Here is a 9,976-nt window from a genome sequence, read left to right as displayed (position 1 = left end):
CCTAATCTAAGCAACAAGATGAACCGTCAATTGTCCAAACTCGAACAATTCCCGGCAACGGCGCCAAAAACTTGGTGTTGTTGCCGGATCAGAAAAACTTGGCGCTGTTGTTGCACGTAATTGTGATTCAAACAATCCCCGGCAACGGTGCCAAAAACATGGTGCACGAAATTGAGATCTCTTATAATGGCATTCAACTTGGTGTGCGCATTTACTAACTCAGCACTTTCTTCACAACCTCGCACAACTAACCAACAAGTGCACTGGGTCGTCCAAGTAATAAACCTTACGTGACTAAGGGTCGATCCCACAGAGATTGTTGGTATGAAGCAAGCTATGGTCATCTTGTAAATCTCAGTCAGGCGGATAATAAATGGTTATGGAGTTTTCGAATAATAATAATAATAAATAAACAGAAAATAAAGATAGAAATACTTATGTAGATCATCGATGGGAATTTCAGATAGGCCTATAAAGATGCTGTGCACCTTCTGAATCTCTGCTTTCCTACTGCCTTCATCCAATCCTTCTTACTCCTTTCCATGGCAAGTTGTATGTAGGGCATCACCGTTGTCAATGGCTACATCCCATCCTCTCAGTGAAAAAGGTCCAAATACTCTGTGACGGCACGGCTAATCATCTATCGGTTCTCGATCATGTCGGAATAGAATACCTTGATTCTTTTGCGTTTGTCATCACGCCCAACAATTGCGAGTTTGAAGTTCGTCACAGTCATTCAATCCTGGAATCCTACTCGGAATACCACATACAAGGTTTAGACTTTCTGGATTCTCATGAATGCTGATGAGCGGATAATTTGTACGCTTTTTGGCATTGTTTTTAGTACGTTTTTAGTATGTTTTAGTTAGTTTTTAGTATATTTCTATTAGTTTTTAGTTAAAATTCACTTTTCTGGACTTTACTATGAGTTTGTGTGTTTTTTTGTGATTTCAGATATTTTCTGGCTGAAATTGAGGGACTTGAGCAAAAATCTGATTCAGAGGCTGAAAAGGACTGCAGATGCTGTTGGATTCTGACCTCCCTACACTCGAAGTGGATTTTCTGGAGCTACAGAAGCCCAATTGGCGCGCTTTCAACGGCGTTGGAAAGTAAACATCCTGGGCTTTCCAGCAATGTATAATAGTCCATACTTTGCCCGAGATTTGATGGCCCAAACCGACGTCTCAAATCAGCTCAAAACTGCCCGGCGTTAAACGCCGGAACTGGCACAAGAATGGGAGTTAAACACCCAAACTGGCACAAAAGCTGGCGTTTAGGAGAGAGAGTGTTCAGTTAACCGGCTAAACTTGGAGCAGGAATGTATATGGCACATATTTAACAATAATTTTGGGGACTGGGGACTTAGTTAATTTTTCTGGGGGACAAATCTGTCGTGTGGCCAAATCCTTAGGGACCCATTTGTAATATTACTCAATATTAATTTATCATTAAAATACCCTTTTATAATAAAAATTAAAATATTTTTGAAAATAAATATTTTTTAATTATATTAAAAAATATAAATTTAAACTTTAAATAAAAGCTAAAATACCCTTGTAATTAATTTTTATAAGAACACAAGTTCTGAATGTTACTAAAAATACTAAAGTAATTTTATAAGAACTAATTCATATTATTTAATTGTATTAGGAATTAAAAATTTAAAATAATTTTAAAAACATTAAAATACTCTTATATTTAATTTTTAAGATATTAAAATAGTCTTTTAGGATTAATCTTGGAAATATAAAATACTTGTTTAAAATTAAAGTTGTTTAATTATGTTTAAAATTTTATATTTTAATTTTAAAATATTAAAATATCCCATTCCAAAAAAATATATTTAACTATTTTTGTTTGTTTTACTCTTTATATTTATCTTAAATAAAATAACTCAATCTTATATACTTTACACTAAATACAACACAAAAAACTATGTGGTCTCTATCGTCTTTCAATTTTTATTTTTCAGTCTTTCTCTTAGTATTAGTCTATCATCCAAACACAGTGTAATAATTTTATTTATATTTAAGAAACAACGTTTAGCTTTAGATAGATAAATAACTAACGAAATTATTATTATTATTATTATTATTATTATTATTATTATTATTATTATTATTATTATTATATGTTTGTTTGTTTTTTACGTAAGTATATATATTTTTTAGATTAAATTTATATAATATAAAATTTTTTATCATTGCGTACATATTTAATATTATAATTTTGTTTTCCACAACATAAAATTGTTATATATTTGTTTGCTTTTTACATGAGTATATATATTAAATTTATATATCACAAAATCTTTTATCATTGCATTCATATTTAATATTATAATTTTTTTTCATATAAAATAAAATTTATTTAAATTTTAATATTATATACATAAAATATATTTAATATTATTTTTTTCTAAGATTCTAATATATCTTTTCTTTTCTGAATTTGGTGCATGAATTTTTAACTTATATTTTATAAATTATTTATTTTAATTCTAAAGTTCAGTAATTTTTTTTGTACCAACATATTACTTTTAATATTCATATACTATTTTTTTGTTTTGAATTTGAGCCCAATATGTAATATTTACAAAACAAAATCAAAATTTATAAAACAAAATGATTAATCTGATTAACAGATTATCTTTTTAAATTTAGACCATTCAAATAAAATATAATAAATGAAAAATTTAACTTTAACAAACTAACAAAGTGTACAATACTCTATACTTAATAAAGAGTGTTTAAGAATGAGCTCAGAACTCTCCATGATCCAATAAGACCAAGATAAAAAACTCTTGAGATTTGTGAGTTAAGAGAGTGATCCAAAGTCGAATCATAAACATTTGTAGACAGGTGATAATAATCGACTTCCATAATTCGAGATCATCTAACAGTTGTCAAAATTTTATTGAGTTAGGTAGTAAAATGTTGTCGATGATCAACCAATGTCATTCCACCGACATTGGCTAAGCTAGTGGTAATTTCAGGTGTTTGTGTTGGTTGTAGGCATGATAAGTTGTCGAGTTATCGTTTAGTCGATGTCGGTAGTTTCATTTAGGTCTTTTAGTAGGCAGACAGTTAATTAAATGGCTAATGTAAGTCATAAGTGGTTGGTTGGTATGGATATATTCGGTCGACAAGGTTTTGTTGATAGATGGTTAGTCGACGCTATTGATATATCTTTCTGTAAGACTGCTTCTTTCACTTTTTTTTCAAAATCTTTTTATAAAGAATAAATTGATCTTTTTTGTAATGACATAAAATAATAATAAGAAAAAAGAAGTAGAGTAAATGAAGCAAGCTTTCCCTTTATTTTCAGAATACTTAATTTTATATTTATATATAAATAATAAATTAGTCTTATAGAAAGAATATCACGTAAAATATTTTGATGGTTAAATTATTAATTAGCAATCATTAATAATAAATAAGAATGTTATAGTAAGTAGATGAAGAGAGAAAACAAATGAAAAAATTTTCTTAATTTTTGCGTCTTCTTAATATTACGTGTTTAGAACGGAAAAATAAAATGTTAAATTCTCACTCTGCTGCCATTCTTCTTCTTCCATTCTCCCACTAAACTTGTGCCTTTTTTTTATCGAAATTTCTCTCTATGATGTCTTACTCCTTCGAGTTCCGATCAAGATTCTAAAACTGTCATTACGTTGATGGTGAGTTGTTATTCAATTTAATTGATTTGGTTTTTCGACCATTTAGAGTGTACTAATTTAAAATTTTTAGTTTGATTTTAACAAAATTGAGGTGTGTTGTAGAATAAAGCCTAATTACATCTGATATTTTTTTATAAAATTAGCATATTAATTTATCTATAGATTGAAATTTATTGTAACTTATTGTGTTTATTATTGTTATTAAACAGTAATTGATTTTACTTATTGTGTTTATCTATAAGTGAGAATATTTTATAAATACGAAAAAATTTAATTTACGAATAATTACATGTTCAAGATAAAAACTTGAACTTATAAAATAGAACTATAGGATGAGAAAGATGAAATAATTCTGTATAGAAGACGAAAGGATTCTTCTTTAAAAAGTATACAATTGAACATGCAAAATTGAATTTTATTATCACCTTTGTTGCCTTATATTGTCACCTCTCCTTCCTTGTAGTCGTCATCATTATCCTCATAGTTCTTTATTCTTATATGCCTGTAATTGCCGTCATCACCTGCCAAGTCTCTACTATTCTTTGTTCAATTCTTCGTCTACTTCTCAAGATTTTATTATCCAAATTGTAATTTAATTAAGTTAAACTTTGTAATTGACAATTTTTCATAAGAATGATATCTACTCATCACTTTATTATTTGAAACGACTAATATATTTGTTAAAAAGTACGTGCATCTAGCTCAAGTCATTAACTATATATGTCTATGATAAAAGAAGAATAGAAGATGACTTGATTAGGCTTTCAACTATTAATATAGAACTTTGTACTCTTACACAAGACACACAAACACTCGCTCTAACACTGCTATGGCTTTTATATTCTAATTGCTAAGTTTAGCTCATGATTCGAACCATATATATAGTTTTATTGGAGGCCAACAAATCCTCCACTAAGTAAAACCTTATCTGCGTGGAAATTTTTATGACAAATATAGTTTTACAAATTATTCATTTGGATTGGAGCCTTATTAATTTTTTTTTTTCGTGTGTCTTGGATTGGAGTCTTGATTATTATTATTATTGTTTATAAAGAGAGTGGATTCTCTCAATTTATTTTCGTTAATTAATTGGTAAAATATATTTTTTATCTTAATTTTTTAAGTGAAATTAAAAAAAGTATGAAAAAAGTATTTAATAATAAAAGTCATGTTTTACTAAATAGAATTGAATATTCTAAAATTTGAATTTTATCTTAAAGAGTAAAGTGTAATCTTGAATAATTTTTCTTTTATATTTATTTTTAGTCCCACCTATAAAATAAATGAAAAGAGATCATACTTTATTTTCTAAAGTGAAATTTAAACTTTAAAAGATGTAAATCCTTACCAAATAACTAATAGAAAAGAATTAAGAGGATTTACTTGGAGTTACAAGCTAGTTCATTTGTTGGCCTTTTAGAGTTTGCTTTAGATTTTTTTTTTTTTTTCTTGCTTTAGCTATTAGCTTGCAGTTTGTTTACAGAGCATAAATGATGCCGAAATAAGGCCCATAAAAAGAGGAATCCCAACTAATGTATCTTAAATGAGCAACTAATGATGCCTTGGGACAAAAATAGGGTTATCCTGCCCAACTAATGTATCTTAATGAGCAAGTTCCACATCTAGGAGAGTCTTCGTTCTCGATGAAGGAGAGATCCAGGGGGCGAATCTGCTCCGAAACCCGACGCCACAGTGGCTTCAACAGGCGTCGCTGCGGCCGAAGGCAACGACACAGGAAACGGCGGCGAGCGGGCGGAGGCAGTGATGGAAGCGAAGCCACAATTTCACTAAAGTCCAGATCCGAAGAACAACGATATTTGCATTGCCGCATTGGAGGGGATGTATCTTCCACAGCCATCCAGCTTGAGTTGAGTTAGTTACAGCTCTGTTAGGAACTTAGAATAGGAAACCGGGTTCTGGGTCAGGGTGGGTTGGGTGTTCGGGTTCGGGAAGGGATCATGGGCTAGCCCAAGACCAAAAGAAAAAAAATAAAAACCGCTGCAATTGTTCTCTGCTGTACCCGATTTGCGCATTACGACGTCGTTTAAGAAAGCGGTGAAAAATTGAAAATGGCTTCTGCATCTAGAAGAAGGTAAAAAAAAAAAAAAATAGAAGAAGAAGAAAAGATGTATAAATAGCGGTGACAACAATAGCAATTAGGATTTAGGACCTACTTGCGGTGGCTTCCATTCATAGAGAGATCACAGATTTCAGATTAGAGAAGTAAGTGCTTTACCATTGCTTTTGTGATAGTGATTATAATTTTTCTTAATTATGTACTGATTTAGCTGATTCCATGCGTGTAATGTTTGATTTATATTTCTTTGTTATCAATACATGTATCTTTGAAATTAAAGAAAAAAAACATAGTAAACCGCCATGAAAAAAAAAAATCAGGTGATTCAAATCATAGGGTTTGTTATGCATATGTTTATGTTTTATTAAATCTGAGAATCGCTTTCCTAAAATAACATGGAAGTAAATGAATAGCAGGTCAGCATGATTGAATTGATGTTTGGCCAAAGAAAGGATTGTTTTATGGTCACATTATCAAAAGTTACATGTGAATCGGAATCCATTTTTATTGTCAAATTATTTCAAAAGGGACAGATGATTTTTTGTTTTAACTCCAGGTTAAATGCATTAGCATTGAAGATCAACAAGATATTCTTGTATATTTTTGGAGCACATATAGTATATGTGCTAGAAAGAGCAACCACTTGTTTTCCTTGTATAGTAATCGTTATAAGATAAATAAAAAGGTGAATTCTATAGTGATTATGATTACAACCGCTATGGTGGCTATAAAATTTAGACAACCGGTTCTTGGTAACGCCATCTGTCCTTTTGGCTGTGTTTGTTTAGAGGGATGGGATACTGAGACAGGGATACAGAGACACAAAATCATGTTTGACAGATGAGACATGGAGACACTGAACTAGTGTATTTTGTGTTCATCTTGACAAGAAAAGCACAGAGACATTAACAAGAGACACAAATTATTTTTCATTTTCTATTTTATTATTCATTTTTTATTATTGTTCATCTAGTTTATTATCAAACAAAATACAAGAATACAAAATTTTATATCTCTATCATTTTTGTCTTGTTCTCACTATCTTGTCTTGTCTTGTGTCAGAAACAAATGTAGCTTTTGTGCCTCATAGGTTGGCTCCAATAATTGCTCGTCTAAAGACTAGATGGACTTAAAAGTAACATTCTTTAATTTAATCATATTTTTTTTTTATTTTTTCAAATTAAAAGTGTTGCTAAATAGTAAAAAAAAATGTGACTTTGATTTTAGCTACATTTTTAGGTGTTACTAAAGCTTCATAGCCACCATAGCTGTATAACCATAGTCACCATAGAACACCAAATAAAACTTCAAGAATGAGGGACCATGGACTTACGGTTGCCCCTAAAACCTGCATTAAATTAAATGTACTTAAAAGAGTATGCAAGTATTTTTCTAAATCAACCCTCACTCTTTGTGCTGTACCACTACCATATGGTTTCAGTTCATAGTCTTCAAAACTCTACACTTAACTTCTGCATTAATGATAGGTGTCTTAGTTAGACCCAAGCAAAAGTATCTGCTGCTACTGCTAGTAACTTCTTAGACAATGGCTGATTTCACCATATTAAATGGACTATTTAACCCCATGGCAGTTGGATTATTCAATATCAGTTTGAGTCATTTTCTGTGTTGTTGAAATGTGTTGTGTTAGGGACTTGGGTATTATGGGGTGCTCAAAGTCCCACATCGAATAGTATGGGATGCTTGATGTTGTATATAAGGAGAGTGGTTCTTCCCCCTTAACAGCTAGCTTTTAAGGTGTGGTTTCCCACTTTTCTTAGATACTTAACAATGGTATCTGGATTAAGGTGAATACCGAATACTGATAGACCGTAGCAAAGTGGCTACCGTTGGGTCAGTGTCGATAGAGTGAAGCCGCCGTGGACGTCGGCTCTCCAGGGCCGGTGTATTGTTAGGGACTTGGGTATTATGGGGTGCTGTTAAGTATCTAAGAAAAGTGGGAAACCACACCTTAAAAGCTAGCTGTTAAGGGGGAAGAACCACTCTCCTTATATACAACATCAAGCATCCCATACTACTCGATGTGGGACTTTGAGCACCCCATAATACCCAAGTCCCTAACATGTTGTCAACTTTGATAACTTTGGCATAAGTTTCAATTATTAAAAACATCTATTCTTGTAGAGGTGATTGTTTCATGGAAAGGACTTAACGTCATAGGTAGAAGACTTCAGATCCTACTGGTTAATGAGATAAGTATTTGCAACATATACTACAAGCTTTTGTAGCATACAATTATTCTCACATTTTTTTTTGTGGATTTATTCTTCGCTAACGTTAACTTGAAACTATAATGTCTTTCATGGGCATGAAACCATTTTTTGGACTATGGCAGTTATTCACTTCTTTACAGCCCCATTTGGCAGGGTCCGAAGAGTGTAGATGCATCAACTTTCACCATCAATCTGTTAAATTCAGAATACTGCTAATCTGCTATCAGTAAATTGAAGTTGATAACTTGATATTATTTGTTACTAAGATATAGTTTTTCATTTTCTTTTTATCTGAAAAAAAGAGCTGATATTTGAGATTACCATTTAATCACACTGAAGAGTTTTATTTTTAATTCTTTCCTTATTGAGAAAATGCAACTTTCCTGAAATTTCTGGTTGCGGTATCAATCTCATGCCTCTTTATTTTGGCAATAACAGTCTTTTGTCCCTTCTTGTTTGGATTTTTTGTTTCCTATTTTCAGTTAATATTCTGGACGTTTCAGTTCAACTTAAGGTTTCAAGAAAACTGTCAGTGTTAACTGTTATGCCGTTATGGTGATAAGTCTTGAGTATCATTTATCTGATCTCAATCAATTGACACTCACTTATTGTAGTTATCATTCATATCAGTAACTTTCCTTTTAAGGGATGCTGTAATAATATATACGAAATCCATTGTAGGATTGCATCTTTCTCTTCTTGGATAAGTGGGGTTATGAAAGCCAAATATCTGGTTGCATCATCATTCATTCATTCATCAAAGAGTGCGTAGCTAACTGGAAAACTAACATGTCAGCATCACTTCTGGATATTCTGATTGTTGAATCATTTACTAATCATTTTCTCATTCGATACGCAATCCTGTTTTTGATTATTCTCTAGAGATAAAGTGATACATTGACAGTTATTTTGAATCAGAGGGAGCAGTAATTACTTATAGTCATTCGGTGTATATATTTTTTTCTAACTGTACTTAGGTTAAAATGTTTTGACTTTTGATCATTCCATACTTGTCTTCCACTGAATTTTCAGATTGGAGTTAATTTGAATTACCTGAAGGATGTTGGAGAATTTAAACTGCATGTGTAAAAAGAGCATTTCTTTGGTGAAGAGTAAGATTTTCACTAAATTTGTAGAGAATATGTGCATTGTACATGATCATTTTTTTTATTTTTGGTAATTTTTTTTATTATAAAAAGAGCAATTTTCACTTCTCATTGAAATCTACAATGCACCATAGCATTATCCGTGTAAAAAAAAAATGTACACTGTATAAAAATAGAGCTATTTTAGTTATAGCAAATGATCTTGAACATCAATGGCTTATGTTGTTGTTGTTGAAATTAAAGAAGGGCTAAAGTGGCATCAGCATTACATGAAAGGAGTGGCAAGGGTGACACAAATAGAAAGAATGATGATCCTAGAGTCTGTGGACACAGTAACAGTGATGTTGATGGTGCCATGTGAGTGCTTTGTTGTACAATTGTTTTTATTTGTAATGAAATTGAAAGAACACTGTTGTATATAATATCATATGGTGATAGAATGTGTTTCAATTCATTTGCATTTTTTTTTTCTTTTTCTTTTTTCAAAATCTTGTCATCTTTGTCTTAATGCTATCACCCCTGAGTAACATTATTGATGAGTTGACAAAACGTGCTTCCAAGATATTACTTTAGCTTGGTAATAACAAAGCAAGGTTCCTTTTTGCCTTGTTGTATGTAATGTTATGAAATCAATTGCAGCATATAGATTGTGTTAGGATATAAAACTATTAATGTGTTATATATCCCAGCATATTAAAGTTTTTATTATTGAAATCTTCCCAAGTTTGAACATATATTTGATTATTTGTCCCTTTTCTATGTCTGCAGTACAGTGTTGTAATGAATTCCATGTATATGGTTTGAAATCACAACCTCTCTGTGGTCACTATGAATTTTAAGACATTCTTCTTTTGACATAATTTGTTGTGGTTAATTGTCT

General features: G+C 31.2%; 1 long non-coding RNA gene across 3 annotated transcripts; it reads left to right on the top strand.

Annotated features, from left to right (window-relative positions):
* The first annotated feature begins 5,228 nt into the window (after positions 1 to 5,228).
* Positions 5,229 to 9,737, top strand: LOC112715577 (uncharacterized). 3 transcript variants are annotated; one of them, XR_011866605.1, is made up of 4 exons: positions 5,766 to 5,902; positions 7,902 to 8,781; positions 9,023 to 9,102; positions 9,343 to 9,550. It is a non-coding gene; the product is annotated as an uncharacterized lncRNA (long non-coding RNA). The 3 variants fall into 3 exon arrangements; XR_011866606.1 differs by lacking the exon at positions 7,902 to 8,781 and having other exon boundaries at positions 5,229 to 5,902; positions 9,340 to 9,737; XR_011866604.1 differs by lacking the exon at positions 9,343 to 9,550 and having other exon boundaries at positions 9,023 to 9,207.
* Positions 9,738 to 9,976: the final 239 nt, after the last annotated feature.

The sequence above is a fragment of the Arachis hypogaea genome, chromosome 10 (genome assembly GCF_003086295.3).
Source record: "Arachis hypogaea cultivar Tifrunner chromosome 10, arahy.Tifrunner.gnm2.J5K5, whole genome shotgun sequence".
In the NCBI taxonomy this organism is placed as follows: Eukaryota; Viridiplantae; Streptophyta; class Magnoliopsida; order Fabales; family Fabaceae; genus Arachis; species Arachis hypogaea.
The sequence above is the reverse complement of the archived record's forward strand: the minus strand, read 5'-3'. Positions and strand labels throughout refer to the sequence as shown.